The sequence below is a fragment of the Chlorocebus sabaeus genome, chromosome 14 (assembly GCF_047675955.1).
Source record: "Chlorocebus sabaeus isolate Y175 chromosome 14, mChlSab1.0.hap1, whole genome shotgun sequence".
In the NCBI taxonomy this organism is placed as follows: Eukaryota; Metazoa; Chordata; class Mammalia; order Primates; family Cercopithecidae; genus Chlorocebus; species Chlorocebus sabaeus.
This window is the reverse complement of record NC_132917.1, coordinates 55926741-55945351: the sequence shown is the minus strand read 5'-3', so window position 1 is coordinate 55945351 and position 18611 is coordinate 55926741. Positions and strand designations below refer to the sequence as shown.

The window sequence follows — 18611 nt, the reverse complement described above, 5'->3', positions numbered from 1 at the left end:
GGAGACTGCCTACTGGGGACAGACCACCTGGGTTCATTTCCTTACTCTGACACTTATTAGCTATAGGGAATTGCATCACCTCCTTGTGCCTCAATTTCCTTGTCTATGAAAGAAAGGGAAATTGAAATAATAATAAACTGTACATGCCTCATAAGGTTGCTCTAAGGGTTAAACAAATTAATAAGTGCTTTCTATACGTGCATAGAACAGAGTCTGGCATTAATTAAGAGTTTCTTCTGCATCTGTTGATATGATAATATGATCTTTAAGGCCCTTTCCAGTCCTGCAATTTTATATCTCTATTGAACTGAATTTCCACTAGAAGCGAAAAATGGATCTAGGCAAGTGGAGCTACAATATACTTTATATAAAGCCATATCCTTTCTTTATTCTGTTAATGAATCTGCTAATTAGAAAATAGTAACCATCTCAAGCTACATTGCTATGTTAAAGTAAAAACAACAACCCAAACCTGTCTCCTCTTAAGACTCAGATTTTACCAAAAAAAGAAATCTCATCTTCTGGTAAACATAAGATTCAACTGGGAGGCTTTTCACTCCTTCCTGCGTGCAATTAACAGCAAACACCTTGTCACAAACATTTTTGAAAGGTCAGAGACAGCAACAATTTTGCTAAAGAGACAAATAGTCAGATAAAACACTATCCTGGTAATTCCCAGGGTTCAAAGAACAGCATAACTGTGATCAATAATGAGACACACAAAAGGGATTGTGGGATAAAGGGCGGGTCCAATTGGAAGTATTAAAAACGTGTGTAAGTCCTTTTTACTCCCAGCATACCATGTGTTACACAGCAGATACTGAAGCTGTTAACAGTAAATTCATACTTACAATGTTAGAAAAATAAGATTCTGATTATGAAACAAAAGGTTGTTTACAGTTGAAGAAGTAAATAATAGTAAGAATAAGGAATTTTGCAAAAGCTAAGGTAAGAATGTTTTGCCTCTGTAGTAAGTCAATTATTAAGTTCAAATTTTGAATGTATTTTAACCATGTTTTTATTATTGCTTTTTACCCCATCCTAATGCAAACTATTATTGCCTTTTACCCCTATCCTAATGCAAACTGTAAGTGTTCAAAGAACACTTACTTATTTCTAAATAAATATGTTTATATCTTAAATGTGCCTTAGAAATAGCATTTTTCATATATTTGCTATCTATTGTCATTGTCTTGAGAGTAAATTTAACTTTTCATACATTGAAGAGACAGGTTTCCTTTCTAAAATGTTCATTGTATGTTTTAATTTTTTTTAATGCAGGCATTTCCAGTCCTTATGGCAGATTGTATCTTCCTGGCAAAAGTATTTTATCACTTAAGTTGCATTACACATTGATTATCTATTATCTGCTCATATTAAGAAGCCTCCATCATCAGTTAATGTTTACTAAACAATCAATACAATCTAAGTGAAACAAGAATAAACTCAAATAAGTGGGCTGAAATTCAGAGAAAATTGAGACCGTGTGCACTTTAGAAGAGCAGTCTTTGTGAGAACTCATTTCTGCTTAAAAGATCTAATTTATCTGTTTTAATGCCATCAAAGTTAATAATGGATGACAGGTCTTATAGCTTCAATGATGCAGCAACTTGTCAATAACACAGAGAATTTAGAAAGCAATTCATCAATTCATGATTTTTAATTGGACCGTGGATGGTTAATTTTAAGTCATTAGACTCTCCAATAATAAAACCCTAGAAAGGGAGAGTTAATTAATACAGAAGTGAGTAACTGCTTCCTGTCTCTTCAGTGAAGAACTGAGTTCCTGTTCCACCCCAATAACAAGTGGCACTTTTTAGTTTAAGCACCTTTGCGTGGGATGAGGATTAGGTGCGTGGGATGAGGAGTAGGTGTGTGGAATGGGAAGGAGTAAAGTAGAGAAAGAGAGTGGCCTATGTGTTGTGTGTGTGTGTGTGTGTGTGAGCATACTTCCCAAATACCTTTCTCCCAGAGACCCAGAATAAGTCCAACATACTCTATGCAAATAGGAAAGAATATAAATTTCCCTTAAATCTTTCTCTGAAGTGGGGGGTAAAGTGGTCAAAAGATTTCCCCACTTCTCAGTCTTGCACTTACTGGTAGAGCTGCATATTGCTCGTGTGTTTGTCTATTGATATTCCATTATCCATTGAGTGTCCAAGCTGAAAGGGATCTTGGTGATTATCTGGTCCACCTGACCACCTTTTACAACTGGGGAACCAGAGTTTCAGGAATACTTAGAGACCTGTCCAAGGTCACACAGTTAGAGACAGCACCAATCATTCTTCCCATGTCCACACCTAGCAATTATTCCACTCCACCACACTTCTCTGATCTCTCCTGCCTAAGAACACAACTTCTCATGCTCACAATGGAGAAATTAATCAGTCTGCAAGTTAAAGATTCGTTTTAAACAAATTGGTTCATTATTATTTAATGGAGGAGGCTTTGGAGCAATAAAAGCCTTGCTCACCAAAACTGAATAAGCAGCTCATGAAACACTGAGCTCAAGAAATGCAAAAACTGTCACGAGTCAATATGTGCTGCCTTTCTGTTTGATAAATGCCACCCAATACTTCAGAAGTATCAGAAACTAATGGCGTCCCAGCATTCCATAGGCATACATTAATGGGATCAGGAGCATAAAATATAAACAATAATGTACATATTGATTGTTCTGGACACTTGAAGCCCAACAAACATTTGAAAGGTCAGTCATTTCACTTGCATCAAATTACAGATAAGTCATTTGCTTGAAGCTGGAAACTTGCCTCTCCGTGTAAATTTATCTCATGACCTATAAACTTAATCGTGCCATACTTATACTAGCTTCCGTAGGTTGTCTGATGTGAAAAATGTACCAGAAGTGCTTAACCCCATAAAGCATATACAAATAAACAACATGCAGGAAGGATATAGTGTAAGAGAAGTCCATTCTATAAGCTGAATAAATACAATGAAACAGCATTTTACTCTGACAGAACATGTTTCAAGATTTCTGTAAGTCAAATACTACATGAGCTTACAAATGAATATGTATGCTTTCAGAATGTTAAAAACTGCAAGTTTATGAAATGCAATGTTATAGTTATTTTTACCTTTTTTTTTTTTTTTTTTTTTTTTTTTTTTTTTTGAGATGAATTCTTGCTCTGTTGCCCAGGCTGGAGTGCAGTGGTGCGATCTTGGCTCACTGCAAGCTCTGCCTCCCGGGTTCACGCCACTCTCCTGCCTCAGCCTCCTGAGTAGCTGGGACTACAGGCGCCCACCACCACACCCAGCTAATTTTTTGTATTTTTAGTAGAAACGGGGTTTCACCGTGTTAGCCAGAATGATCTCGATCTCCTGACCTCGTGATTACCCCGCCTCAGCCTCCCAAAGTGCTAGTATTACAGGCGTGAGCCACCGTGCCCAGCCAGTTATTTTTACTTTTACCTAAAAAAACTAAATTTGGTTTGACCAGTTTGCACTGGAGTTTATCTTTGGGCAATTTTTTTCTCCAGAGAAAGATTTATTTCTTTTCAGAGCCCCTCCAAAATAGAATTTAAAAGCTCATTTGAAAGTTGTCTGGATATCCATATAGAGGTATTTCTTTACTAACATTCAACACCAAAGGTACCTCTCCCTTAGAGGTGGGCTTCTATTTAGTAGTCTCTCTGATGCTGCTACATATGGACAAACTGGATATCAGGGGATAGTTCACAATCCCACAGCTCTGGTTCCTTCCCTGAAGTGATAGTGTTCCTCTTTGGAGTCAGTGTCCCACTACTGAGATTGAAAAGGGTGAGTAGGACATTGAGGGGTTGAAAGAAAGGCTTGCAATTTATGCCCCCTTTATGAGAACAGCAATTTTACCTTTCCTCTGACAATGCCTCTAACCATCCTAAGCTTGGAGAGTTCCTCCATTCACTACTAAGTAAGAATATCACAGTAAGAACCAAGCTTGCAGAGATGTCACCCACTAAATAGCCAAAGCAAGCAATGTCCTTCATTAACAGGGCTTATAAAACACTCAGAAGGCATTCTGGCAGAAGGCATTCCTCTAGGTGTAAGTGAATGAAAATACATCTGCTTTTAGGTTGACAGCTTTAATCCTAAGCATTTTCAGCTGTCTTGGTGAGAGAAGGTGACTAGATACCCTTTTTCTGAATTTTGCACTATAGATCTTATCCAAGATTCTACAACAGCTAAAACTAGACATTTTGAAAATCAGATTTCTTTACTTGTGAATCATAGTGTTTTCAAAAACACTTTTTAAACTCTTGTTCCACTAGTTTAACTATTGGTAGCCATTGTAAATTCATATAGTTGCAATTTACATTAAAAGACCATAATTGTAACAAGGAATACAACAGAATTAACAACTACAAAGGAAAATAATGATGTATTTGGTAGCCAAATGACCTAAAGTTAACGTTAAAAACATCATTTTATCGTTTTCTAAAAAACTTATCTATCGAAGAGATTATTCTATGTTACGCTATACATAGAACCTTAAATGGATTAAAATAATAAGTATCATTTAAGACAAAACCTAATTATTATACTTGGTCAAAAGAGGAAGACCATTTCAAAGACATACAGCTTGGATTATTGTTTTTCTGCAATTTAAATTTTTAAGAGCTTCAAAAAGTGGCTCAGACATTTTTTATCACAATCAAAACTCAATTTGGTCAATAATATTAATATTTTGAATGAAGAAAACTCAGGACCAGAATAGTGATTATGTCTTTGAGAAATAAGTTTATTCTGAAACCCAGACTGTAATTTCATTTTGTGCTAAAGCTACTAGGAAGAAGGAATGTTCATGCTAAAGAAAGACAGAGATTTTTAATTGTAAACACTATCTTTCTGGCATATTAATAATGCACCTTTTATTGCATTAAGTTTTATTAACTTTATTGCATTAAGTTTTAGTCACATAAGATCTGCAGGCTAAACATTCCCTGAAAGTAGTTCTCTGTATTTCAGAAGCTATTTTCGGACTTTTAAATTTTAAACTGAGACTTTGGTGACCAATAAACAAGAGACAAAAGAATTCTCTTCTCTTTTGCTTATAATAAGACAATACCAAAAAAATGTTAAAAACCATGTCTTTGTTATATTAAAAACTGTTTAAGCATCCTAAAATGCAAGCTTATGGTGACAATTAAGGGCAGAACCACTTGTCCTATCAAGCTGAAGTAACTGTATGCAGCAATTCTATCAAGGATATCTTCAGAGCAAAAATAAAAGGACATTTATCATATTCTCCCTTTGACTATTTCCTTGAAAGCTAGGCTTTCAAAGCTGAGGCCTAACACACAAACTACTTTTATTCTACTCCTAACCTAGGATTCTTTCTTTCTTAAAATGCACCATCCACCTCTCTAGACAATAACTCCAGAAGACCTAATGATTGTGTTCCAAATCCCACTCGTGGCATTTCAGTTTTAGAATAATGAAACTAGGCTATCGATATCACCTGAGTTTCAAAAGACTGTTCTCTGCCATAGTTCCTAAACTCAAAAGATTTACTTTTGACATTAGGTACATGGTGATGTGAAATGGGAAATGAGAGTCCCTACTGGGATGGTGTACATCCTCACATTTGTGAGACCAACCGCCACACTCCCAGCTTTTCTTGTTCCCTGACAAGACTTGTCCCGACCCTCTCCTGGGACGCTTTTGACAGCAATTGCAGACAACAGAAGCCAGCAGGAATATGTAAGAACAGGTGCTGGGGCCTCCGGGGGACGCCTGTGCTCAGAGAAAGGGTGTCCACAGAGCTATGCCAAGACATTCCACTTCCAAGTTGCCCTCTTGCCCTTAGCCATTGCAGGATTTTTGCTCCTTTTCACGCAGCAGATGTTTGGAAAGATTTGCCACAAAGCATTATGGCTTCTAAAGTGCTTCTGGCAAATTTTCTTGGTCAGCTTTTAAGGGACCTTGGTTGGAAACTCTGATAATATAAAATAAGAATGAGTTTGTGTTCGGATAAGGGAAATGATAATAAAAGGCCAGTGCTTTTCCATATTACTCTATTATTCCAGGTGGCTGCTTTCCACTTCCTCCCACATCTCAGGAAAAGGGACATTCCTGGGTTCAGAGGATCTCTAGCATCAAAGAGGAAACAGATCACATAATACTTCCTCCACATACAGGTCACAATATTCACATACTCCTGCATGTTAGACACCACTTCGGGAGCATCTGGCTGACTACTGTTAATCCCCATCCTTTATCCAGTGATTAAAATTGCTCTGTGATTAAGGGTGCTCTGTACCATGGGGACAGTCATCCATGAAACTCAACAACCACTCAGGGTGGCTACTTCTAAAAGTGTGGTCCCTGGGCCAGCATCATCATCAGGATTACTTGGGAGCTTTTTAATAATGCAAAATTTCAGGCCCACCCCAAACCTATTGAAACAGAATTTAATGAGATCCAGAATGTAACAAGATCATGTCTAAGAAGCCCTATGCTACAGCTTCTTAGAGCAACTCAGTGCTCAGGATTCAGAGAGTGAGACACTGCCTTTCTCCAATGCAGAGATTTACACAGCTTCAAGAGCACTCCAGAGCATTCTCTAAATCTCAGACTCACTAGGAAATATGGTCAAGAATCAATGAATCTATGTTACAATTCATTATTAGTGGTAGTAGGACTCGAACTCAGAATTCCCAACTCCTAGATTTCTGCACTTTCTGCTACCTCAGCTAGTACCTAAGGAATGGATGATTCCTCCACATCTTAACATTGGGAAGTTATTCCCGTTCGCATTATTATTATGGTATAGTAAAAAGAGGGCTTCAAGTCTTGGTTCTGCCATTACTCATCCCTATGACTTTGAAAACAACTGCATCTTTAAAAAAACAGATTAGAAGCCCAAAGACATTAGGCCAGACACTGTAACTCACACCTATAATCCCAACATTTGGGAGGCTGAGGTGGGAGAATTGCCTGAGGTCAAGAGTTTAAGACAAGTCTGGTCTATATAGCCAGATCCTGTAACTACAAAATAATAATAATTTTTAAAAGGACATTTATAAAATAAGGTTAATAAAATAAAAATAGAAAAGTGGGGCCATGATTTAGCAGTAAGTAGCAAATACTACAAAAAATATACAAGTTCTAATCTAATTTGTAATCTAATTTCTGAAAATGTAACCTAAAAAAATACATCCGAAGAAGAAAATGTTATATGTACTAAAATGGTCACCGGAATATTATTTATAACAGAAAAACTGAAAGCAACCAACAAACTCTGTCATCAAGATATGGCTAATTAAATTATGGGACATTTACTCATTTAAAATGATATTCACCAAGAATTGGTAGCCACATGAAAAATTCTGTTATGATGTCAACAGGAGAAGCAGGATATAAAATTGTAGTACATTATGATTCCAACTATGTAAACAAATGTACATAGCTAGAAAAAAAGAAAAATATTTGCAAACTGCATCATATTTTATCAAGATAAGTAGAATATAGGTAATTGTTTTATAAATTTTCAGTAGTTGTTAATTGTTTCTATTAGCTCCCTACAAGAATAAATTTATGAACAGGAAATGAAAACAAATTAGTAACCACAAGACCTAATACAGTTACTATAAACTGTCACTAAATCTGGCTCTGAACTCCATGGATGATAACAAAAATGAACAATTATTGAGCACTTGCTCTGTGCTCAGGACTTGTACTAAAGGCTTCAATATTGCTCATTCAATCCTCTGATGTCTGTAATATGATCACCCCTATTTTACAGACAAAAAGACGGGGCTTTAAAAAAAAAATCAGGGTTTGGATAAACCATGGGGTAGCCTTACATGAAGAAACCATGGGTCTGTTTCTTCATCTCTGTAAGGAGGGATTGGGACTAACTGACCCTTAACATTCCCCCAACTCTGAGATTCTGAGATTATGAAAATCAAAAGCATGACAATGACAATCAAGAAAGTCTACACAGGCATTATCCAAAGCAAGGCTACGCATGGACACTCCAAGCAGCCCTTCTTAGGTAAAACCTTAAGGAAGACCAAGTTTGCCTCCCCATCTTTGCCCCTTCTCCATCTGGAGGTGCCTCCCCTCCTGCTCTCCTTTGCTTCTCTTTGCTTTCAGAGTAACTGTCAGCAAGATTAATTTAGATCCACGTGTTCCCTCTCCCTGGGGCATTTGCCTTTGAATCTTCTCTCAATGCAGTGAAAGTTGTGTCCTGCCCCCTTAAGAAAGGATTTCAGGCATAAGCACAGTGGTGGAAGAAGTGTTTACCAATCAGGGACCCTGTCTGCCAGCAAAGGCAGCTTCCTTTCTCAGCCTCTCCTGGGCTGAAGGGCAGATGAGGAAAACTAGGAGAAGGGGCAAAGCCTCAAATAGTACCTATTGAGACTTCTTTCAGATGCATTCATGCATATATATAACTGAAGTTGTCTTGCAAAACTGATGGACAAAATTCAACCTTGTGATATCAGAAACTATTACTTATGAGTTAGCTAGTTTTCACATTGCAAATAAATCACCACCTGGTCATTTTAAAAAGCAAAATCACCTTCTGGATGTGCGATTTATAAAAACTATTTCACATAAAGCATTTCAGGTGTTTATACACAAGGTCTCTCAAATCTCTACAAAATCTGCACACATGGAACATTCAGTAAAATGTAAAAAAAAAAAAAGTACACACTTGTATGAATACAATAATTGATTAATAATACTTCCTCACAGTATCTTCTTGACAATGTTATTAACTACTAAACAATAAATAATTACTTGCTATAGTATAGTTATATCTAGTACGTATATATAGTATTCTCATGAAGTAATATTTTATAACTATTTTCAGCATTTGGAAGAATTGTGAAAAAGATTAGAAAAAAACGAAACATTACTATTTCAAGTAGAATAACTAAAAATTAAAATTAGGAATAATTCTGCTAAAAAGAGCTCAGCTTTTTTCAGCGTTTTAATTCTAAGCTACTTTTTTTAAATTTGCATTTATGGAAATGTTCTCTACATTTTTTAAGGAACTGTGTGCCTAAAATGGTATTCCAAATTAAGGATTTTTAAATTGATATCTAATTTTTTCATTAAATATATAAAAATTTTAAATGCAAGCATAATAAATTTGTACTTTAAAAAATATGTAGCATTTTGGTAGTGCTTAGTGGAAAGGAATGCCTTTGTGAGCTCCTTTATGTTTCAATTGATATACTGTCTTCTACACAAGTGAAGCATGAGCCATACCACACTTGATTTAATTGATTTTATTATTATTAGGCCTGTTAATGTTTTAGAATTGATTATGCCAGAGAGAGGGAGTGTTTGTTCTGAATGAGATTTATTTTATAAAACACAAGTTCAACGCATCAAAATCTCTATTTTTTAGAAAGAAATTAATTTGTTATTCTTGCACATGTTTAATTAAATCACATTAAGAAAAAAAAAAAAGGCCTTAGAGTTGAGAACTTTCCAAACCATTTATTTTAGCTACAGAATTTGGCAAAAACATACAAGATGATGTGCAATTTCCTTATTTTGGAGCATTAGTTGTTTGGAGTGTGGTTATGGAGTTTCTCAACCCACATTTTTCCAACATTGATAACCATTAAGAAAAGACATAGAATACTAATTCTGTTCACTCAAATTTGGTAGATTCAGGGGGTGAGTTTCTTACCCCAACATTAGCGTTACAATGCACATAAGTTTAACTGTAGTTAGCTACTTTCATTCAGGGCTCTTGTTAGCATCTTATAGTAAAGGCGTGGATGAGGAGGGGGAAAAATAAAGCTTTGACAGATGGTACTCAGCGTTTGACTCCTGCTGAGCTCAGCAGGACCTGTGGTTTCCAAGGTTAGAGCTGTCAAAATGGCTCTGTCTATCAAGTGAATAACAAAGTGTAGACTGCCTGCCTGTTTCCTATACAAAACTTAGATTTCATTTGCCATTATTGTCGGTCTTTCTGCTGATTTAATAACTTCTAAGGAGAAGAACTGGGGGTTCTGATGCAGCCTCACTATTTAAGAAACTACTTGGAAAGGGAATTCTCAAGGGCTGAAAGAGGTAGGCCGCGATCTGATCTCTTTCTCTTTGGTTTCTCTCTAAGGTTTCAAGACTTAAAAAGGATTCAAAAGACACCAAAGGTTCACTTTTGGCTGAAAGCTAAATGTGAACCTTTCAAAATGAACTCATTGCTGCCTTCCTCTCAAAAGGGTAAAATGTTTTTTATTAAGAATCCTTGGGGTAGTGGATAATTATTCAACTAGAAATATTGAGAATGATAAGAGAACTGTTCCTATTATGAAATACATGGATCTGTTTAGATGTGTTTGTCAAGGCCTGTTTTTCACCTTTCATAGCTCTTAATATTAAAAACTCACCCCTTTTTTTCACCTATTTCTAAAGGCTTCAGATGGTCAGATAAAGTACCTGATGCTGAAAAACAGGAAATTGAATCATGTCTCCAAAATGTGCCTTTTGTCATGCACTGTTACAGCTATATTTCTTGGTAAGTCTGATGTTCTCCTTTATGCATATTTTGTGATTACAAGATTGTTATTGACCTCTTGGGATTTTAATCAAAAGCCTGTGGATTCATAAACCCAGGCTTTCTATTAAGATGATGCTGAAATTAGGATTGGGGTTTTGCTTCTGAATAAACTAATAATTATATTTCAATATTTATACTAAATATTGATATACGTAAATTTAATACACTTAAAGTGAAACACCTGATTGTTATTTCAAAAATGTGGCATTTAAAAAATGACAGACTTAGACTTGTGTCCTGTCCCAATACTAAGAATTTCAGTTGTCATTTTTGAGAAGCTGATAAAGGGAAATCTCTTGTCTCTTTTCGATGCTGGCTTGAGCAAACATTTCCACTAGTGTAGTGATTATTCCCAACCAGCATATCTGAAAAGATGACATTCTACCTACAATATAGTTGAAGAAACTTCTTCTGCAAATATTTAGTTTATAGAAATCCCACAATCATAAAGGGAAGAATGATTTATTTGGAAGAATGACCATTTATTATGATTTTCAGTATAGTTCAGTATTTTGAACATTAAACTTAAAAAAAAATTTAAGCTTTAAAATATTTATCTTCTTTTAAAACTTATTTTAAAAACCCTACCCCAGTGTTTTTTTCTGAGACACAGGGCCTGTACTACATATTAGATATTCAGTAAATGTTATTGAATTGAAATAAAAAGGATATTGACTATTGAGTAAAAGATGAAAGGAATTCTTGAGTTGAAATAAAAGGAAGACACCTCTTACATCAGATTATTGTAAGAAATTATCAAATGCCAATTTAGCATAAATCCTTTTCCATTTGTGCTTGGGTTTTATCCTGGAAATGTTTGATGCTTCTAATCATCTCTATAGATAATAATGATAATTAAACAGAAATTTCAAAAAATACTCTAAACTAAAATGCAGTTTTCTTCTCTCATTTTCTCTGTCTGCCTTTAGCTTGCTTTGTTCAACAGGGCAGTTTCTAAGCTTCTTTCTAACAGCCTGTACTATCACTACACCACCCCTGCCCCCAAAGGAGGTTTTGTTAATGACAAACTTGCTGAATCAAATTTGCTTTTTATGTGTTTGCATTTTTTGAAGAGTCTCTGAAGGGTTTCTTCATGTGTCTATGGGGAAAGTGTGCTTCTGTATTTTCATCCAAGTTCATAAACTATAAGGCTCTGGAAATTAAGTCCATCTCTGGCAGGAAATCAGCAATCTTAGAGGAAGGAAATAGAACTAAAACAGATACAATGTTTGAGTACTATGACCACATACCATACTTAGTCTCCAACCAAATCCTTTCTGGTTCTAACCCACAGCACTGGCCCAGAGCTCTGGGACCAAGAAGTCAAAATATCCAGGGCTAACTAATGTAACTAGTATGTTCTAAGTGCACTAAGCCTTTCAGTCATTTTGTTGTTGTTGTTTTTAACTGTAGTAAAATACACGTAACATAAAATTTATCATCTTAATAATTTTTAAAAGTACAGTTCAGTAGTGTTAAGTACATTCACATTATTGTGCAGCTAATCTTCAGAACTGTTTTGATCTTACAAAACAAAAACTCTATACTCATAAACAACACCTCCCCCATTCCCGTCTCTTCCAGGCCCATGGCAAACACCATTCTACTTTCTGTCTTTATGAATTTGTGTAGTCTAGGTACCTTACATATAAATGGAATCATTATAGTATCTGTCTTTCTGTGCGGCTTATTTCATGTAGCATAATGTTTTCAAAGTTCATCAGTGTTGTAGCGTGTGTCAGAATTTCCTTCCTTTTTAGGGCTGAGTAATATTTCATTTTATGTATATGCACCACATTCTGCTTATCCATTCATCTGCCATTTGACACTTGGCTTGCTTTTACCTTTTGGTTACTGTCAATAAGGCTGCTATGCACATGGGTGTACAACCTTCAGTCATTTCAGAATGTGATTATTACATGCTGCAGAATAAATTAAGACACACTGGAGAAAATACTTGAGAAAAATAGGCAGAAAATTACAATAATAAAAATAATAGATAACACTTATTGAGAGCTTTCTATGTACCAGGCACTGTGCCACACACAACACTGATCTTAACTTTCTGAGAGATGCACTATTATTACCCTCATTATGTAGAAGTGAAAACAAGCACAGAGAGTTTGGTTAACTAGTCCAAAGTCACTCACGAAGTAAGTCACTAGAATGCAAATCTGGGAAATGGGGCCAGAGTTTATTCATTTGGAGGAAGGAAGAAAGTACAGAATCCATATTCATGGAGCCACAGCCAAGTACCCTTAGGGAAGAACTCTTTGACCACTGCACAGAGCATGGCCTGAGCAAAAGGGCACTTTTGAATAACAGCCAGAGAAAACAGCTCTGTCACCTGCTAGCTGCAGGACCCTGAACAAGACAACTGCCCTTCTGGGCTTAATTTTTCATCTGTGAAAGGAGAGACTGAACTGAGTGTTCTACAGCCTGTGATGTCTAGCATCCCTCATTCCACATGAATTGTTATCTAATACTTTATGACTTGGTTATTTTACCTACTTGAAGATAAGAAAGTAATTTAAAATTTTCAAACATATGCTTAAGTCTACAAATTTTGATAATGACTAATTTTCTGATTCTCATTTTACTATATTCAAATTATTCCTTGATATAAAAAATATCATTTGTACTCCTCTAATGAATCTAAAAAGAACGAATACAATGACATGGTACCAACAGGAGTGTGTGAGGTAAAATGTTTCTCCTTCAGAGGGCCCTGAGCTATGCCTACCTCAACAAAAGCAGAGAGTTGCAAACAGTGCTCATTTAATATATATTCAAATAATTAGGGTTATGTGACACCGCCCCCTTTCACCCTGCCACTGAGAGAAACAAGAAGGGTGAGTCTGAATTAATGTTTTCCTCTTCACAGTAAAAATGCATCATGTCATTGTATCTCTAGAAACACGGACTGTACATAAGTATCCTTATTATCATAAATAATTTTACTAGCTCTTTTGGTTCTATGGTTATGAGCTTAGGTTATGATTTTATTGTGTTCACTTTCAGAGCATAACCCTAATTCTGGGTGTAGTGATTGAATTGGATCCAAGGAAACAAAGGAAAAATATTTTTTTAAGAAATGTTTTAAATTTTTTTAAATTCTGAGTTCCTGGAGAAGAGTATTTGAATGCCACTGATCTAATTTATAAGTAGGTGCACGTTTGCAATCCCATGAAGAACACTTACCAGAAACAACCTTGCAGATCAGGCTCAAGAGAAGACTTGAGTTGGACGTTTGTTGGAATGCTGTACAAATCAAGTGGCAAATGCTTATTTGACCAAAGTCCAAGTGTTTCAAGTAGAGTTCAGTCAAGTGATTGATCAGGCCTGCATTTTTTTCAGGGATGTCTGCAGATAAAGTTCAATATTAACTTGAGGAAATGTTTTCATTTTCTTTTAGCCAGCATTTACAGCAAGATAGACAATTTTATTTTAAACCAAATTATTACAAAGGAAGCACTTTCCATATTCCAATACATGAATTTGTTATTCTTCATATAGTAACTACATTCAGCCTGCAGCCAAGATAAAGAATTTTGTGATACACACTTCATCTTCCATCTCTGCTTTCAAAAGATGTGAATTCTACAAACCAGACAGAAGAGGGAGCTATGCATCTGGAAATTAACCAAGCCTTTCAAAAACGTCAAATAAATATAGAAGAAAATTCTAATATAATCAAGTCTTATTTAGTCTTTTATTTTATAAAAACACTATAATTTTTCTGGTACATTAAAAATGACAAAGAAAACGACCGGTAAAGGCAAAAACATTGAATTAATTAATGAAGAGGCAAAATGTACAAATGAGTAAAAGGCCAATTAAAAATACACTCACATTTTATGGTTTGATCTCACATTTTATGGCAAAATGTAGAACCAGAACACACCTCCAAAAAGGGCAAAATAGTACTCTACTGATTACATATCACCTTCCTATAGATCCTGTTCTTAAAATGGAACGCTGACTTTAAAATTGATAACATCTGGAAATAATGGCAAAAAGGAAAAACCGTTGGGCTGCATCTGTCTTGAAAATGCTATGTAATAAGATTTACTTAATATATTTGAAAAAGGAAAAATGTTTTGTTCCCCAATTTGTTGCAACATCTGAAAGTTCATGAGGTTATGACCCCTCTTTAAGAAAGCATCTCCCACCACCTGCAAATACCCCAGGAAAAGCAGTTGGAAACAATAAAACACGTGCTAGTTAACTGTTACCAGGGAAACGGTTCTGGTTCACCAATCAGAGCGCCTGTGCTTCCCAGTGGCTTTGTCCGAGGGAGACATGCGCCAGCTGTTAGTGAATAACCATTGTTATAGATCATCAGGAAATCACAGTCAGCAGGCAACCCAGCCCCACTGGAAGTTTATTTCTCATATTTGTTCATCACCAGGGCAATTCTCCATCTTTAAAACATCCCCTTAGGCTGGGTTAACTAAATAACACCCTACACGAGTAAGGTCATTTTAAAAAGGCAAGTTGCAAAATGGTCTTTTTGCCAGCAAACAGATTTCTAACTTTGATTCCAACTGCATCACCCTTCTGCCCCCTTCACTTTCCAGTGGCAATTTTAAGACTGATATCTAAAGTCTGTGCTCCTTTGAGTGCTGTTCCTCCTTCACTTGACTGGCACTCCAGGCACCAAGAGATTTCACACCATACCTTCCAAAACCTGTCAGAGATCATTTGGTAGTTCTCATGCTGGAAAGACCAGTGTGATTTGCAAACCGGGAGCTCTGAAGAGGCTATTTGGGTTGTCATAAGGAGAGGGGCTGAGAGGACAAACCCTGGTTCCCTCCCTCACTAACACACACAATTCAACCAGAACAACCCCCCTTTATCAATTTTATTACTTTTATAAATTTATAAATTCATAGTTTTTTTTTAGATAAGGTGGCATGACTTTTTAAAGTTTAAAAACCAACTCTCAACCTATCCAATCATCAGACTCATCTTAAAAAGTAAAGTCATCAAGAGTTTTAGTTTCAGGTCCAGCATGTTAGGCTCTTAAGAAGTCACCACTCTAACAACAAGTAAAAAGCCAAACAAACTGAAAAATCAACAACTCTTCTTAGATCTGTCAGAGAAGTGAGGTCACAGGACAAATCACTGTCCCCCAAATTGGAGAGACAGACAAATAGAGAGAATCACAACTTACTGGAGCAGAAGTCTATGAGCAGTCTCTTTCTCCGGAGCCAGTGCCAGAGTTAGAAAACCAGAACTGCAATTGCTAGAAGATCAGTGTGGACAAGTTTGAGAATTAAAAACTTAGGAGGACCCAGACATAGTGGGTCCATCACGTTACCTATAGAGAAGCAAAAATAAGAATTACACCTGACTGTTCCTCAGAACATGCAAGCAAGAAGAGAGTAGTGTAAAATATTTAAACTATGGAGATAAAAACTACCAGCCTAGAACTCTTTACACTGTGAAATTATCCTTCAAAAGTAAACAAGAAATAAAGACTTTCTCAGGAAAAAATTGAGAGTATTTGTTGGCAAGTAGTCCTGCCTTGCAAGAAACTCTTCAGAGAAGTTCTTCAGAACAAAAGAAAATTATATAGGTTAGAAACTCAGATCTACATAAAGAAAGGGGCAATGGAGAATGAATCAGTAAAAGTAAATTAACACTTTTATTTTTCTTATTCTTAATTGATTTAACACAAAACTGTTCAAAATAATAGCAATGATATATTCAATTATGTACACTTATATGTTTTATATATATGTGCACACACATAAACATACATATATATGCTAATGTATGTTTATATGTAAGTGAATGAATGATGGCAATGATACAAAAGACAGAACAGAAGAGTTAGGAATATTTTGTTATTATAATGTACCTGCACTGCTCATAAAGCAGTACATTGTTAATTGGACTTGAATTCATTGTAAATGTCTACTGTAAAGGTTGGGGAAAAACTACTAAATTTTTTTTTAATGTGACATGTCCTAAGAAAGAACAGAAAATGAAATCATATAAAATGCTCAATTAAAACTACAAAAGCAGAACAAGTGTAGAAGACAAAATAGGAATGAAGAGCAAGAAGAACAAATAGAATACAATAAAAAATATATTACATAATAATCCAACTATAATAATAATCACTTTAACCTTCAATGGTCTATATATGCCTATTAACTGACAGAGATTGTCAGAGTGGATTAAAAAACAAGACCCAACTACATGTTGTATACAAGAAGCCCACTTTAAATATAAAGACACATAAAGATTAAAAGTAAGCCAGGCGCGGTGGCTCACACCTGTAATCCCAGCACTTTGGGAGGCTGAGGTGAGTGGATCGCCTGAGGTCAGGAGTTTGAGACTAGCCTGGCCAATGTAGTGAAACCCCATCTCTACTAAAAATACAAAATATTAGCTGGGTGTGGTGGCGGGCACCTGTAATCCCAACTACTCAGGAGGCTGAGGCAGGAGAATCGCTTGAATGTGGGAGGCGGAGCTTGCATTGAGCTGAGATGGCACCATTGCACTCCAGCCTGAGCAACAACAGCAAAACTCTGCCTCAAAAAAAAAAAAAAAAGTTTAGAAGTAAGGGTATGAAGAAAAAAATACCATGTAATATTCATCAAAAGAAAGCAGAAAATCTGCTTTTAAAAAAGGAAGAGTAGCTATATTAATTTCAGAGAGAGCCAACTTCAGAACAAGGAAAGTTAGGAGGGATAAAGAGAGATATTCCATAATGATGGAGGGGTCAATCCTCTAAAACAACCTAACAATTGTTAACATGTATGCACCCAACAGAGCACCAAAGTAAGTGAAGCAAAAACTGATAGAAATGCAAGGAGAAACAGATATATCCACTATTATAATTGGAGACTTTACCACTGTCAGAAATGGACAGATCCAATAGGCAGAAAATCAGTAAAGACATAGTTGAACTCAACAACACCATCTATCAATGGGATATAATTGACATCCATAGATTATTTCATCCAACAACATATTACACATCCATCTCAAGCTCACATGGAATAATTGCCAGGACAGAATACTCTCTGGGCCATAAAATACATCTTAAAATATGTAAAAGGATAGAAATCATACAAGGTATGCTGTTAGAACATAATGGAATTAAACTAAATATCAATAACAGAATGATAATTGGAAAAGCTCAAAAAACTTAAGAGACTAACCAACTTTTAAATAACATATGGGTCAAAAAATAAATCTCAAGAGAAATTTAAAATATACAGTTTATCAAAATTTGTGGAATGCAGTGAAAGTACCATTTAGAGGGAAGCTTATAGCATTGAATGCATATATTATGAAAGATGAAAGGTCTGAAATAAATAATCTAAGCTTCTACTTTAGGAAACTAGGAAAAAAAACAAATTAAATCCAAGGAAAGCAGAAAAAAATAAAAATTAAAGCAGAAACCAATGAAATTGAAAACAGGAAATCAATAGAAACATTCGACAAAACCAAATGCTGGTTCTCTGAAAAGATAGTAAAAGCGATAAATCTCTAGCCAGGCTAAATAAGAAAAAAAATATAAGACTAATATCTTAATGATAAGTACTAATATCAGAAATGAAGTAGAGGACATCATACGGATACCATGGGCATTAAAAGGATAATAAAAGAATATTATGAACAACTCTATGACCACAGATTTGATAATCTGGATTAAACGGACCAATTCCTAGACACAACTTGCCAAAAGTCACACAAACAGAAATGGACAATGTGAATGGCCTATATCTATTAGTTAAATTAGATCAACAATTAATAACCTTCCAACACAGAAAGCACAAGCCCCAGATAAGCTTGCTCATGAATTCTACCAAACATTTAAAGAAGAAATTATATTAGTTTTCTACAATCTCTTTTAGAAAATAAAAACAGAGGGAATACTTCCTAACTCATTCCATGAGGCCAGCATTACCCTAATACCAAAATCAGACAAAGGCTTTACAAAAAAGACTTCAGACCAATGCCTCTCATGAACAGAGATGCAGAAATCCTCCACAAAATATTAGCAAGTCAAATTCAACAATGTATAAAAACAATTATACACCATGACTAAATGTGATTTATCCCA

The 18611-nt window shown here is 35.6% G+C and overlaps 2 long non-coding RNA genes across 3 annotated transcripts in view; one reads left to right on the top strand and one right to left on the bottom strand.

The window, feature by feature from the left end:
* Positions 1-15914, bottom strand: part of LOC103220231 (uncharacterized) — a 98144-nt gene extending 82230 nt beyond the window's left edge. Inside the window, exons 1-2 of one of the 2 annotated variants that reach the window (XR_005243336.2) lie at positions 15702-15914; positions 13727-13888 (exon numbers count right to left, since the gene is read on the bottom strand). This is a non-coding gene — a long non-coding RNA (uncharacterized lncRNA). Of the gene's footprint in view, positions 1-13726; positions 13889-14377; positions 14675-15701 lie in introns of those variants that run through there. The other variant, XR_492304.3, reaches the window with a different exon arrangement.
* Positions 1-18611, top strand: part of LOC119627238 (uncharacterized) — an 85181-nt gene that overhangs the window by 23323 nt on the left and 43247 nt on the right. The window contains exon 2 of the long non-coding RNA XR_005243337.2: positions 10381-10483. This is a non-coding gene — a long non-coding RNA (uncharacterized lncRNA). The remainder of the gene's footprint in view (positions 1-10380; positions 10484-18611) is intronic.